This window comes from Carettochelys insculpta, chromosome 2, assembly GCF_033958435.1.
Source record: "Carettochelys insculpta isolate YL-2023 chromosome 2, ASM3395843v1, whole genome shotgun sequence".
Lineage (NCBI taxonomy): Eukaryota > Metazoa > Chordata > Testudines > Carettochelyidae > Carettochelys > Carettochelys insculpta.
Genome location: NC_134138.1, coordinates 243276712 through 243292214, shown reverse-complemented (window position 1 = coordinate 243292214; position 15503 = coordinate 243276712). Strand labels below are relative to the sequence as shown.

The 15503-nt window shown below is 49.3% G+C and overlaps 1 protein-coding gene across 5 annotated transcripts in view; it reads left to right on the top strand.

Moving 5' to 3' along the window:
- NEBL (nebulette) overlaps positions 1–15503 on the top strand; it is a 402240-nt gene that overhangs the window by 270952 nt on the left and 115785 nt on the right. The gene's annotated exons all lie outside the window — the stretch shown is intronic.

The window sequence follows — 15503 nt, the reverse complement described above, 5'->3', positions numbered from 1 at the left end:
AAAAGGGTGGGAAAAGAGACTGAACGCATGACTGTGAGGTGTTGAACAGAAGAACAGGAGTGAGTCTTTGGGTTCAAAATCTATCATCATTTGGAATTGACTGTCCTTTGAATTTTAATTATAATTTGTAAATCCACAGTCCACAACAGCCCCCCTCCTTTGTTCTCACAGCTGTGCATACTCCTGTTAACAGAACTAATGAGGGCAGTTTGCAGATGGGGAAATAAATAAAAAGCAGTCATGCTGTCTCCATCCACACTATAAATGCAGCACAATAGAAAGTTTGTTAAATAAAGGAGAGCAAACACAAAGGGAAACGATGTCTTGTTATGACACTTTTTAACAGACTGTTAAAATAATTGAAAATGTGGGGAAAAATTTAGCCTGTACAAATTTATTCACTGTTCCCTGCCCCCAATTTGCTAATAGAGAACTCAGATGGGAGATGGAGAGGCACTTCTATTGCCTGTGAGAAATGGGGTATGTAACACCAGCTATTGTTACACACCTACTGTGTATAATTACTTGGACACCATGCTGAATATTTGCTGGGGGATTTCTCATTTTGTGAGAAAAGGTTTAATTAAGGACCACAAGAGGCTTCATGTTCAACTCTGAATATGGAAGTTTGTTAATGGAGATATTAAGAATAACAAATATGAAGCATCTGTCTCTTGGAACTTAGGCTGTTTGTAGAATTGTTTCTTTGAGGAGAGAGTGGTGCTTAAGGGAAATTCTTGCAGGACTAGGAAGACAAAGCTCTTTTATCCACCATGCAGTACAGTATACCTAAGGGAATACAATGTATGTTTACTTACAATGGTTTGCCAACTCAGTTCAACCCTTACTTGCAGGGTTTATGTCTAATAGGATTAGGATGTGTTTAAGACTATTTACTCAGTTTTAAAATAAGACTGACATTTATACTCAACTGTGTGAAATGTGCAATTTCCTTTAAAAGTGAAGATTGGAGTCTACTTACAATACATTTGTGCTGACAGTTTGAAAGTGTGATGTGCTGTAGGCCTTCACACCACTTAGAATAACATTAACACCCTGCTTAAGTGTGGGATGAAGCTGCATAGCAGAGAAATACCATAAAATCTCCTGAACAATGTGATCATCTGTAAAGGGAAACATTTTCACCTTTTTAGTAGTTCTACCAAAAAAAGAAGAAATCACCCTCCAAATTATGAAAGACCCATTTTTAGCTCTAGAAAATGTAGTATTATTTTAAGCACTGTTCAGGGTTGGAATAAAAATACATTTATTTAACAGGCTTTTTGTGTATAAATTGTGTTTCTGTTACATACAAATTGTATGAAATTAACAATAACAGTCTGACCTCATCACAGAAATGCCATGCAATTTGGCGAAAGGCTGTAGTTCATCCTTCAGATACATGATGACTGTGTGTAGTGGTATCCTATTATCTAGTGAAAAATTGTCCAAACTATGGACTGTAGTTTTTGCTGGTTGTCTATAGCACTGGTTCTGAAACTGCAGTCTAGTGGTTTGCGGTTGCCTTGAAGTTGGGCCATGAAGCTTGGGGCTCACCTTTCCCTACAGTGTGCAGTCCACTTTGGTGTTCCAGCCCTGTAGTGCCCCCCTCTCCCCACAAGGTTCTTGCACAGCACCAGCTTCCTGCTATGGGTGGGGAAGGCAGCCCTGAGTCCCATGGGACAGATCCATCATGCAGGGAGGAAGATACCTGGTTCTGTACATTGCTGGTCCCCCTTAGCTCAGCTGTGGGACTGCAGCTCCATGGAGGCAAGATAAGTGCCCCCTCACCTTCATGGCCGGCCCCCATGCCCCCATCCCCCTCGCGTGCCCCCCGCCCAGTTCTTCCACCTCTAGTCTGGTCCTGCATGCTTCTTTTATTCAGACTCCCAGCCACGGTCCACTCCTGAACACACCCTTGGCCCACTCCTGCACCCCCATCTCACCCAGCTCTCTCACCTCTGTCCAATCCTGCACCCTCCTCTTGCCTAACTGTCCCAACCCCAGTCCGTTCCTGCACCCTCCCTTGCTCCTGCACCCTCCCTTTTGGCCAGACACCATCCCCAGCTCATTCCTGCACCCTGACACCCTTCCAGACACTGCACCCTCAGCTTGCTTTGTGCACCCTCCCTTTCGCCCAGACCTCCATTCCAGGCCCACTCCAGCAACCTTCCTCCTACCCAGATACTCACCCTCATCTCCAGCCCTATCTCACTTCCTGGTAGCCCCCTCCTGCACACTGAGCCCCCATTTTTGGCCTCATCCCAGACCCTGGGAGGGGCTCACAAAATCTAACCCTAGAATCCCAAAAGCCTTAATCTGGGTTGTGGAAAGCCTTGAAGCTTGGTTCCCCTGCCTCCTCTCACCACTCCCATGGGACTGAAGCACAAGGGGAGTGAGGTATCTCAGATGGGGGCTGCATCAGTGAGGGTTTTTTTTTTGAGGGGGTAAACTCTCACTTGTATGGCCCTAGACTGAATTTTCTGTAGATCAGTGACCCTCCAACCCAAAAAAAGGTTCCCCGTTCTGCCATATATAAAGAAAACTTTGAAACCTTTTGTTTAGGGCATAAATTAATATTTTACTTTATTTAAAACAAAGTTTGGTAAACTAATATGATAAAGTTAAAGCACTTAATCTGTTTAATTATTTTCTTTTTGATTAATAATATTGTCTTTTTACCAGTTATATGTACCCTCTTATGTTATAGCTCCAGTTGCTTAACATGAATAATTTAGTATTGAAGATATTTAGAGATAAATAAATGCATTTTTTCATCGTGGATGGTTGGCTGGTGGCTGATGGAAAGGTTTGCGTGAAGCGGGGTGGGACATGGGCCAAGAAGTTTGAGAACCACTCGTCTACAGAGATCTGCCTGGTTTTATGGTACTGGCTCTCCCTGTCTCTAGTTGAGAAAAAAGGTGGGAGGGAGAGAAGAAATGAAGAGCAAAAAACCCAATATAATTAACTTTTCCAAAAAGGAGAAAACCCTTGTTTCAGATAGGTGACTGTAGTTGCCATAGGACAATAAGAGGCAACTGGTAAGATGAGTGAGTGACAATTCAGTTACAACTAAAGGAAGAGGTGATTCTTAGACAATTTGTTAAGACGTAGTTAATATTATGAAAAGTTTGTGGCTATGATCTCATCTACAGAATGCATTTATAGGGCTGTAGCACTGTATATCAAAATAATATTTAGCACTTATAGGCTACGTCTACATGTGTATGCTACATCGAAATAGCATCAATGAATAACATCTACACGTCCTCCAGGGCTGGTGCCGTCGACGTTCAACGTCGACGTTGGGCAGCACCACATTGAAGTAGGCACTCTGGGGGAGCGTCTACACGCCAAAGTAGCACACATCGAAATAAGGGTGCCAGGAACAGCTGCAGACGGGTTCACAGGGCGGACTAGCACTTCCGGGGCAACAGCTAGCCGCTCCCTTAAAGGGCCACTCCCAGACACACGTTTGGTACAACGTTTGGTAGTTTCACGAACAACAGGTCTATTTTTATTTGCAAGAAAAGTGGGGGGGTGTGCTCTTGGGTGCTCTGTGGTGTGGGCATAGGGGCAGGGAGTGTTGTGGAGGATGTGGGGGGTGCAGTGAGAGGCCTGCCAGCGTTCACCCTGCGGCCTGGTCGAAGTGGGCCTGCAGGGCCTCCTGGACCTGGATCCCCTCAGGGTCCACCTGGCGACTGGGGGCAGAGGGTGGCTGCATGTCGGCCCTGGCAGCCTCCACAGCCCAGCCCTGAAAGAATGCCTCCCCCTTGCTCTCGACCAGGATGTGGAGGGCGCTGCACGCGCCCACAATCTGGGGGATGTTGGTGGGGCCCACATCAAGGCAGGTGAGGAGACACCTCCAGTGCCCTTTGAGGTGGCCAAATGTGTGCTCAACCACCTGGCGTGCGTGGTTCAGGTTCATGTTGAAGCGCTCCTGGCTGGCTGACAGATGGCCCGTGTAAGGGTGCATGAGCCAGGGCCGGAGGGGGTATGCCGCGTCTGCGATGACATAGAGGGTCATGGTGGTGTCCCCCACAGGGATCTCCCGCTGGGGGAATGTAGGTCCCCGCCTCCAGCCAGTGGCACAGGCCCGAATTCTGGAATACCCGGGCGTCGTGGGTACTGCCAGGCCAGCCAACATATATATCCAGGAAGCGGCCCCGGCTGTCCACCAAGGCCTGGAGGACCACTGAATGGTAGCCCTTCCTGTTTAAGAAGCGTCCTCCACTGTGCTCCAGGGCACGGATGGGGATATGGGTCCCATCCAGAGCCCTGAAGCAACTGGGGAAGCCCAGGGTGGCAGAGCCTGCGATGGCGGCATCCAGGTCCCCAAGCCGCACGAGCCTGTGGAGGAGCAGGGCGTTGATGGCGCGGACGACCTGCAGGGGAAGGACATGGGAGAGCACCAGTGAGGGCTGTGCAGGGTTTGTCTGGCCCTCCCCTGCCAGGGCTCCCCTCTCCTCCCCTCCCCTGCCAGGGCCCCCTCCACCCCCAGGGCTGCCTCCCCCTCCCCATGGGTCCTCTTACCTCCATGAGGACAGCCCTGACGGTGGCCTTGCCGACGCCAAACTGCTGGCCCACGGATCAGTAGCTGTCTGGAGTGGCCAGCTTCCAGACAACGATGCCAAGCCGTTTCTCCACGCTGAGGGCATGCCGCATGTCGGTGTCCTGGTGCCTCAGTTTGGGGGTGAGCCACTGGCAGAGCTCCAGAAATGTCTGCCGGCTCATACGAAAGTTCTGGAGCCAGCGGTCGTCGTCCCACTCGCTGAGCACCAGCCGCTCCCACCAGTCAGTGCTCATGGAGTAGCTCCACAGCCGGCGGTGTGTGCAGCGGGGGGTGGAGATTCAGGGTCTGGGGTTGCTTCCTCCTCCCATGGGGGCAGCTTCTCTTCTGTGGCTAGAATGTGATCAGCTGCCTTCTGCATGGCATTGAGCAGGGCGAGCACTGCTCCTTCAGGGGCGGCTGGGTGGACCTCTGGCTGCTGCTGCTCCTGGGGGTCCATAACTGCGTCGCCGAGGTGTGCGTGCCTATGGCTCTGCAGACGGTGTGCTGTTCAGGCTGAGTGTGTCTGGGAGGGACCTTTTAAGGGAGTGGCTAGCTGTTGCCCCGGAAGTGCTAGTCCACCCTGTGACCCTGTCTGCAGCTGTTCCTGGCACCCTTATTTCGATGTGTGCTACTTTGGCGTGTAGACGCTTCCCCGCAGCGCCTACTTCGATGTGGTGCTGCCCAACTTGAACGGCACCAGCCCTGGAGGACATGTAGACGTTATTCATCGAAATAGCTTATTTCGATGTCGCTACATTGAAATAAGCTATTTCGATGTAGCATACACGTGTAGACGTAGCCTTTGTGGTAAAAATATCATCTGATTGTGGAATACAGAAGTGTTGTTATTCCAGGCCTCTTGTTATCCCAGGCCTCTTGACAGCCAGTACCACCCTTATCCCACTAGGCAATGTTGTCCTTTAAGTGATATTTCCCTATTTGGAAGACTCCTGGCACCTGCAAAGGCTCTATACAGGCCGAACAAAGTCAGAATTTTTAACATCCCCACTGACCAGTTCAAATTCTCTTTTTTCAGAAAAGCATGTCAACACATAGAAATGTATGTTTATCTTTGAAACACAAGCGTGTACATAGTCTACAAAAATAAACTCCAGAGTAGAAATTACACAGCCTTTGATAAGACTTGATCAACAGAATTAAAATTAAGGGTATGTTTCACATCATTTGTCCACCACCAATTTGGAAATTGCTCTGTGGTAGGATTCTTCTTTTTCGTCTGATGGAACATGGCATTAACGTTATGGACCCCAGGGAATTCGGGGCTCTGTATATCTTGGGAAAATCACCCAGAGCTGTCTAACATTTAGTTGACAGGGGATGTCAGTATCATCTCCCTCTGGACCACTCCACCTGGTGCTGAAAATGGTTTTATTGTTAATGTAAATGGGACAAAATAGTTTTCAGTCCTGTTACCAGAAAGGATGATGGTGTCCATCTGTAACGTTTCAGAAATATTTTTGTTTCACCTATGAAAGCAGGGAAACAGTTTTCAACACCACATGAGGGTAAACCAAGCAAAGCTATTGTTGACAGTGTTTGTCAGCAGCTAGCCATTTTCCCAGTGTAGATGGACTCCAGAGTGATGGTGCTGTAGCACAAAGTTAGGAAGCTCAAATAGAGACCATGGCGGTCATTAAAGAGTGGAGTTATGCATTTCTAAGTACCAAAATGATTTCACTTGAAGACTAAAGGTCAAATTCAGCCCACAGATATGTTTGCAAATCTCCTGTGACTTTTGATTGCTTATATCAGAGGTAGGACTAGCTTCTTGCACAATTTTTATAAAATTCCATTTTAGACAGGGGCTAGGGAAGGGGCCATAATAAGCAAAAGTAGAAAGACATCGGAATCCTTTAATACATACCCTTATAATTAAAATCTAAGTGTAACATGAAAAAAATCAGCTGACTGTCAGCCAAAGACTCTGCCTCCTACATGGTAACCTGTTTAAGTTACATTCTCCAGTGAATAGGAACCATAATATAGATGCAGTTATAAAATCAAAGCTAAATCATCTCAAAGATGTAGAATTTAAGGACTGCAAGATAGACCCTCAGGAGATGCAAAATGAGTGCATTTTATTAGACTTTGGACCTGTGCCTGCTTACATGAGCTGGCCCTATGACATTAATCACCTAAGTATGGACTAGGGGTAAATCTTTTCTGTGTTTTGCAAGTAATTCAGACTGTTTAGATGAATCTGGAGAGGTACAAAGACTTGAGTTTTATTCAGATTAGCAATCCATTCGCTAGATGTTTCTTTAAAAATAGTCAACAGACTAAGCCACTTTTTATAGCATTTTTTTCTAAAATGATAGTCTAGCTTAAAATTAATAAAAGAATATAAAGCTAACAAGAGTATTAGTGTATTGATGAGAAATATTTTAACATATCCATAACTGCAAAGGTGAAATGGATGCAGGTTTTCCCTCTTGTCTCTCTTTTTCTCCCACATAGTTGTCAGCGCCCGGTGGTTTCTCCCCGTGACAGGTGGCCCATAAGCTGCGGGTGAGCTGGGGCCAGAACCCAGGGTCCTCGGAGGGAAAAATTCCACCACCCCTCCCAGTGGGAGGAAGAACGCAGTCACTGTTGGGGCAATTTAATTACACCCAAGGTTACCCTTATGTCCCCGGCAGGTGGAAGCCCGAGCAGAAAGGGAAAGAGCCAACACAAATTAAAAAGTGTAACTAATAATTAATTTATTAACACAAATAGCAACAAGCAAATATACAACAACAGTAAAACATGCACATAAACCAGTTCATATTAATTATTACTTAACTATGTTCAACTTACGAATATGCATTTATGATCCATTTTGTGTTCCTGTATTATTTGGTTTTATTATTCCGGAAAGGAAAAATATAGTTATTAAGAAAAGGAAGAAGGAAAAAGGGTAGGGAGTCTGGGCCGGGGCGCTACTCCCGGCCCAAGTGGCTGGTGGTGGAGACCGCTGGGATCCTGTCCACAGTCGGCCTCTTTACCCCAGCCTTTTCCCGGGACCTATGGCCCACTTGGGAGAAAAACAGTAGGAAGGGGAAGAAGATAAGGGAAGGGTTATTGTTGCCCTTTTGGCATCAGCCTTCTTATCACTTATTTATCTTGACATTTACTTACTATCATTAAAATACTAGTTTAACTATGAACGATTTTAACCAAGTGTGGCTTGTCTTGGGTAGGCTATGTAGGCCCGGCCTTGTGGGGTCAGGCCCCCAGGCACTGCCTTTCCCTCGTCAGAGGACAGCACTACAGGAGCCGTGACCTCCTGCTCCCCCGTAAGGGGTCCTGGTCCCTACCAAGTGTCTCTAAATGAGTTTTAGTGTTTAAGACCCGGGCTGAGCCACAGGTTTAGCAAGATTTACGTGTCCTAGTGAGAGCGACGTCCAGTCCAGGTTGTGGGTCAAGTCAGGTGAGTTGTCCAGTCCAGTGAGATATAGTCGATGGATGTCAATTCCAGCACACGAGCTGCTTGGGGGCGGTGGTGTGGCCAGAGGAGCAGTGATGACAAGATGGCATTGGTGGGCTTCCGGTTTCCTCACTGGGTACACAGTACCCGTGGCCGAAGCCACGGGCCAGTTCGCCACTCGGTGAGTACGCCTGAAAGCCCACTTGCCGCTCCTCGATGCAAGCGTGGTGCTGGGGTTTGGAGGGGCGCTTGAGTGACGGTGCTGCTTCTTAGCTGCTACCTCTCCCTCAGAAGGGGCTGCCACTGTAGTGATCAGCTCTCAGGCAGCGTTGCCTAAAGGCAGACGCTGTTGTGATTTGTTCAGCTCTTGAAGCGGCGCCACCCAAAGGGTGGACGCCGCAGTGATTTCTTCAGCTCTGGCCTCAGGAATAGTGGACGCTTGATAGCCACGCTTTCCTGTATAGGGCCTGTAGAGTCCTTGCTACAGTACCCAAGGGCCCCGACTGAGCTGAGGGCTCAGAATTTATAGAGAGTTTTCATGATTATGTATGAGGTGATTTTAATATTCATGATTCTGTGTCGCAGTTTTCAATTAGGTCCTCTTTTCGGCTGAAGGTTCTGGAAACTCTCCCCCTTCGGCCAATCGGAGGACTCCACTTGAATCCTGGCTTCATGAATTCAGGTTACCGGGGAAACCAACTACCTCAGAGTGATCGTTGGTGCTGCAACAAAATGGCAGCCTGTGACACTTTTGGTTTTCCATGTACCCACATTGATTTTACCTCAGCCAGAGGCTTGTTTCCCCTGACACACGGGGGCGATTATGTACTAAAGATAAAAAATCCCTGACAATAGTCCTCATTAATTTTCTCTTAACTGTGGGCTTACCCCTCTCATTGCTGCTGAAAACTGCAGGGGTGCATCTACACTCACAAGTACATTCAAAATTAGAATCGGAAGACTGAGTTCTTTCCAAAGAAGCTGCGGCGCGTCGACACTGACATGGCGCTCTTTCGAAATTAACTTTGAAAGAAACCCTCCGTTCTTTCGAAGTTGGTCCTCCACTCCCGAGATGGGAAAAGTGCCCTCTTTCAAAAGACAATTTCAAAAGAGAGGAAGCGCAGACGCTCTGTGGCGCGCTCATTCAAAAGAGCAACGGCTCCATGGCCGCGATCAGCTGCCAGGTGGCGGCGCCGCTCACAGCACAAGCGGAGCTCTATGGCTCCTGTATCCAGCCGCCTCCTAGCACGCAGGCTCCCAGAAGCCCTCAGGCAGGAAGCTGAGAGCGTGCTGGCAGCAGGGAGCCCACGCTGCCACTCACACAGCTCCCAGCCGCAATGCCCCAGGGGAAGCCACAGCACCTCCGGCACCGTGGCCAGCAGCCGGGTCTCCCGCCCACCCTATGGGCTGTCCAGTGACTGGGGGGAGTCCCCCCAGGAGGGGAGCCAGCCCCCCAAACTTTGGGCCCTCTCCTGGGCAGAGGCTGAGCTGCAAGCCTCCTCGCCCTGCGGGAAGACAGGGAGGTCCTGCAGCAGATGGGGGTCCAGCGCTGAAACGTGCCCGCTTTTGAGCGCCTGGCCAAGGCCCTCACTGGCCAGGGTCACCCCACACAGACCTCAGACCAGGTGGGGTCCAAGGTCAAGGAGCTCCGGCAGGCGTACTGCTGGGCTCGGGACACGGCTGGGTGGTCAGGGGCAGCGCCCACCAGCTGCCCCTATTATAAGGAACTGGACTGCCTCTTTGGGCCCAAGGAGGTGGGACCCCCGGCCGTGTACCTGGATGCCGCTGACCCCCTGACTGAACCGGAGGAGACGGGGACGGGGACGGGGACCGAGGGGGAGGACTGGCCCGGGCCACCAGCCACCTGCAGGCACCCCTCAAGGATCCAGGACACCAGCGGTGATGAGGGCTTGAGTGAGGGGGCCCTCTTCATCGACGTCTCCTCAGGCCCATCCAGCCTGGCCCCCTCTGACCGCACCTCGCTCAAGTTCCTGGAGGGACCCACAGGTATGTAGCGTGCACACTGGTGGCTGCGGGGCCGGGGAAGGGGGTGCGCAGTCCCGCCCAGGGTGGCCGCAGCCCACCCGCAGGGACATCATCCTCAGGGCATGGGCAGGCCAGACGGCCCCACCGCCCCGGCCTCACAGGGCTGACGTGTGGCACCCAGCACCATGCAGACCGGACAGTACCACGGGCCGCTGGGCTGCGGAGGGGTCAAGGGAGCCAGAGGAGAGCCAGCGCTCCCACAACCCAGACCGGGAACCCTGGATGCTGTCCCTGCAAGACCACCAGGATGGGGTGGGTGGGACGGGGAGGGTGGGCTCAGGGGGTCCCTCACTGGGAGTAATGGCCCGTTCCTCTCCCCTTTTGTCTCCACAGATCCAGCAGCCAGACCAGTCCCGCGACGGACCCGGGGAGCCCCACCACAGAGGGCGAGGGGGAGCAGCCGAGGCCTCGGTCCAGGATAGCGCGGGGCCGCCACCAGTCCCTCCACCCATGCTACCAGTCTGGGGAGGAAGAGGCAGCAGTGGACACGGCCCACATGGCTGCCCTCAGGGAGCTGGCTGGTGTTGTGTGCGAGTGGCTTGCCATGGAGCAGCAGGCATGGGACCCAGTGGGGTCCAACTTGGACGCCTTCACCCAGGCCGTGGTCAGCCACCTGGCCCCTGCTGCTGCTCCATCATGGGTCACTCCTGCACCCACACCCTCTGTCACCCCCAAGTGTCCCCCACGCTCCCCTCGCCTGTGCACCCCCCCAGGGGTTCCCCCTGCTCCAATCTGACATCCCCCTGCTCCCCTCACAGTGCTCCCCCCCAGGGAGGCCAACCTGGAGGCCCTGCTCCCTCACTGCCTGACCCACTGCCTGCTGGCCAGGGCTGGCCAGGTGGGGGCCGAGCCCAGCACAGGGACTGCACCTGAGCTGTGCCCCTACCTCCCTGTGCCACCGGCCCCGTCCTGGCCCCAGTGGGGTCCCTGGACTTGGGGTGGAAGGGGCGGGCGTGGGTGATGGGGCTCCTGGCCATCAAGTCCCCTGCAGGGGACAGGACCCCCCACCCCGGCTCCCCGGCCACCCTCCCCCCTCCCATGTAAATAGTTCCCCCCCACATGTATATGTATATAGTTCTCCCCATTCACCTTCCCCCCACACATATATATAGTTCCCCCGAATAATGAGGGGCACAGTTTTTCCTTATAAACAGTTTATTTTTATGGTTTACCCTGTCACCCCCCCGTGCATGGGTGCTGGTGGGTGTGTGAGTGTGTGCAGGATGTGGGTAGCGGGGAGCGTGTGTTCAGGGTGCGGGTGGGGGGGCAGTGTGTGGGGGAGGTTACCCTGGCCCCCACTCAAAGGCCTGGCACAGGGCCTCCCTTACATGCACCCTGTCCTGCTGGGCCTGATGACATGGGGTGGCAGGGGGCTGCTTGTGCCTGCACCCCACCTTGGCAGCCCGTCTCTGCATACAGGGCTTGTGTTTCGCCTCCACCAGCTTATAGAGGGTGCAGCAGGCCCCGACCACCGCCAGGACTTTGGGGAGGCCCACCTCCAGCCTGATGTAGAGGCATGTAGAACGCCCCTTGAGGCAGCCAAACGCTCGCTCGAAGGTGATCCGGGCCTGGTTCAGGCACTCGTTAAAAAGGTCCTGGCTCGGCTAGGTGTGCCCAGTGCATGGCCACATCAGCCAGGCCTGCACGGGGTAGGCCGCATCCACCACGATGCAGGGTGGCATCATTGTGTCTCTGATGGGGAGCTCCTGCCGGAGGACGAAGTTCCCTTTGGCCAGCCCTGAGTTCCAGAAGACCCTCGTGTCGTGGGTGTGGCTGGACCAGCCCATGTAGATGTCCTCGAACCGGCCGTCGGTGTTGACCAGGGCCTGAGGACCACCAAGTGGTAGCTCTTGTGGTTCACGCAGGCCCCACAGCTGTGCTCCAGGGCCTGGATGGTGAAGTGGGTGACATCTGTTGGCAGAGGCTTCCCATGTAGATGTGACCAATGAGAGAGAGAGAGAGAGAGAGAGAGAATAGTTTTTGAGCTACTCATTGTTCTGTTCTGAAGAGATTAAGTAACCCTTTGATAGTCTTTGAATTTCACATTTGAATTATGATAGTTCCCAATTTGGATTGGAACCTCATTGCATGAGACTGAAGAAAGAGAGGAAAAGAGGGTCTCTGCCCCGAAGAGCTGAACTTCTGTCTTTCCCTTTCCTGCAATTCCTCCGTTTCTTTTCTTATTACTTTTCTTCTTTTGTAATGAGGTTTTCTCTTTTTTGATTCATTTATCTACCTTATTTGTTTTTCTCTTTCCTCTTGACATCTTTTCTTCACGTCCCAGATCTGTACCTCAACCCACGATTATGCACATGCAGGTGGTGAGTTACTTGCTGTTGCATCTGTTCCACTTCTCCAGCAGAATAGCTTTCAATATATATATATATATATATATATATATATATATATATATATATATAGCATTTCACTAGAAGGAACAGAATAGCAGCTGTGTAACAGAGGCCAGCACATTGTCCCACTGGGGAAGGGTCAGCATTCAGGGACTGAGGTTATTCAGGAAATAGGAAACATATTTTTTCTTTCTTTGGCCTGCCTCTGACAAACTACTGTTCTGCTGCATAACATTTTTATTCTCACTGGAGTATGACAAGCTACAAAATGGAGCAAATATATATTGCAGACATTTGTAAAATGTTAGATTATTTTCCCTCAGACAAAAGTAAGAGGTATTCTGGTTTAGGTGGAAGAAGAATAATAATTCACTCAAGGAAAACTTTTGCAGTAGATCTTCCATCAATTATCACTGGAAATTGTGAAATATAGAGGACTGTCACTATCTGATATTTTTCCGCCTTCATCTGGAAACTAACCATAATCCATTATCTCATGCTATATGTGACCGTGTTATTTGGGTGTAATAAGTGCCACGGCTTCCATCACCATGGTGTGTGGTGTATTGATTTTCTCTTGTTTGAATTTACCAATCACTTCAGTCCTAATATCTGTTTTGAGCCCATATGCTGGCCTTTAATTTGCAATTTACATGGATGATAGGGCCTTATTCAAAAACCTGTTCCTGCTGATATTGTGGTGTTCACCTCACCTCATGCGGTCATTAGGAGGAACAGCATATAATTAGCTGAATCCATGTAAAGCTGTGTCATGCAAGTGCTTGTACATCTAGTTTTCTTTAAAAACAAAATAAAAACACCTTTTAGCTGTTTTCACAAACTAGTAGCCAACAAAGAAATGTAAGTTTTAAAGCCGGGTGATATAGCCTTTTACCTGAGTGTAGCTGTGAATTGTAGTATGCCACTCTTTAGCCGTGTCTACACGTGCACGCTACTTCGAAGTAGCGGCACTAACTTCGAAATAGCGCCCGTCACGGCTACACGCGCCGGGCGCTATTTCGAAGTTAACTTCGACGTTAGGCGGCGAGACGTCGAAGTCGCTAACCCCATGAGGGGATAGGAATAGCGCCCTACTTCGACATTCAACGTTGAAGTAGGGACCGTGTAGTCGTTGCGCGTCCCGCAACTTCGAAATAGCGGGGTCCGCCATGGCGGCCATCAGCTGAGGGGTTGAGAGACGCTCTCTCTCCAGCCCCTGCGGGGCTCTATGGTCACCGTGGGCAGCAGCCCTTAGCCCAGGGCTTCTGGCTGCTGCTGCGGCAGCTGGGGATCCATGCTGCAGGCACAGGGTCTGCAACCAGTTGTCGGCTCTGTGGATCTCGTGTTGTTTAGTGCAACTGTGTCTGGGAGGGGCCCTTTAAGGGAGCGGCTTGCTGTTGAGTCCACCCTGTGACCCTGTCTGCAGCTGTGCCTGGCACCCTTATTTCGATGTGTGCTACTTTGGCGTGTAGACGTTCCCTCGCAACGCCTATTTCGATGTGGTGCTGTGCAACGTCGATGTTGAACGTCGACGTTGCCAGCCCTGGAGGACGTGTTGGCTTCACTTGTAGACGTAGCCTTTGTGAGTTAAAAATGCTAAGATCTTATATGTGGGCAAACTGCCAAGCAGAGTGAAGCCTATTTAGCTTGTCTACTTAGCTGACACCACATGGATGCAAACTTACTTTCTTATTGGCTTAAAGATACTTTAAAATATTTGTAAAAAACAGATACATACTTGCTTGTTGTGTGTTCTTTCTACAAATGGTAATTGTTGAGAGCCACAGTTTGTGAATGCTGACCAGCCAGTTGAATTTGTTAAAAGATACACAGATTAAAATATTAAGAAGTCCTGTGGCACCTGTGAGGTAGATTAAAATATTATATTTAAAAATATTAAGTTTACCTATAGGCTAGTGATAGCTGAAGTCCCAAGCTGAGGGAGTCTCAGAGGTGTACATGATGCTGAAATATAATACTGAACCATATTGTAATGTAACAAAGAGGAAGCCGTGCTAGTCTATACACTATCAAAACAAAAAGCAGTCAAGTAGCACTTTAAAGACTAGCAAAATGGTTTATTAGGTGAGCTTTTGTGGGACAGACCCACTTCTACGAAAGCTCACCTAATAAACCATTTTGCTCGTCTTTAAAGTGCTACTTGACTGCATATTGTAAGGTGTTTAGCAACTGAAGAAATTTTAAAAGACTCTGCAGTAATACAGAAATGATGCTCATGCATTGATGCAATGCCAGATTTTATTTTCTGCTCTCTTATTGCCACATGATGTTTTGATTGGATTAAAGCTTTGAACTATGAAGGGAAGTTTTCTTGATTATGCAAAATGATTCAACCAAACAACTCATGGAAATTGGTTTGTGTGGGCACACACATGGAAGGGAAAGAGGAGGTTTAAGGAAAAAAAACTATAATTTGAGGTCTTGGCACTTTGAAATATTTCAGAAGTCTGTGCTGGTTATCCACATGCCCTGATTGTTTCATTTACGGGAGACTCTGTGGATATATCCTGCTCATTCTTGGTCTTCAGGCTAGAGTCCTGCTAGTCTGTTCATTATATCCCTGACTTTTTGTCCAGTTAAGAATTTTCTATCCTGAACACCTCATGTTAAAAAATAAGGCAAGATGTCATGTCAACTTAGTGGTTCCCCAAATATCCCTGTTATCGTGTATAACTGAGGAGGAGTATTTAATAAAATACCAATTACATTACTGCAACAAAGGGAGTTATTTATCTCATTAGAATTTCATTTCCTGAAATGTAGAGTAGAGGCCTACTGGATTGTTGGATTCTGGGCAGCACAGGGGAATAGGACAAGGTTTAGTCATATGAGAAGACTTACTCCATTCACTGTTGGAATATTTCTGAAATGTTGTGCCTTTTAACAAAATCCTTTGGTTCTTTGCACTTTATTCTAGTCTTTTAAACAAAACCATTTTAATGCTAATATTTATATTTTATATTTCTGAATATTTTCTTTATCCTGCTAGCCTGTATGTGGGTCATATGAAATTATCCGTAGAAAAACAAGGTGGGTGAGATAGTGTCTTTTAATGGATCATCTCCTGTTGGTGAGAAAGTCAAGGTTTTTAGCTTACTCAGAGCTG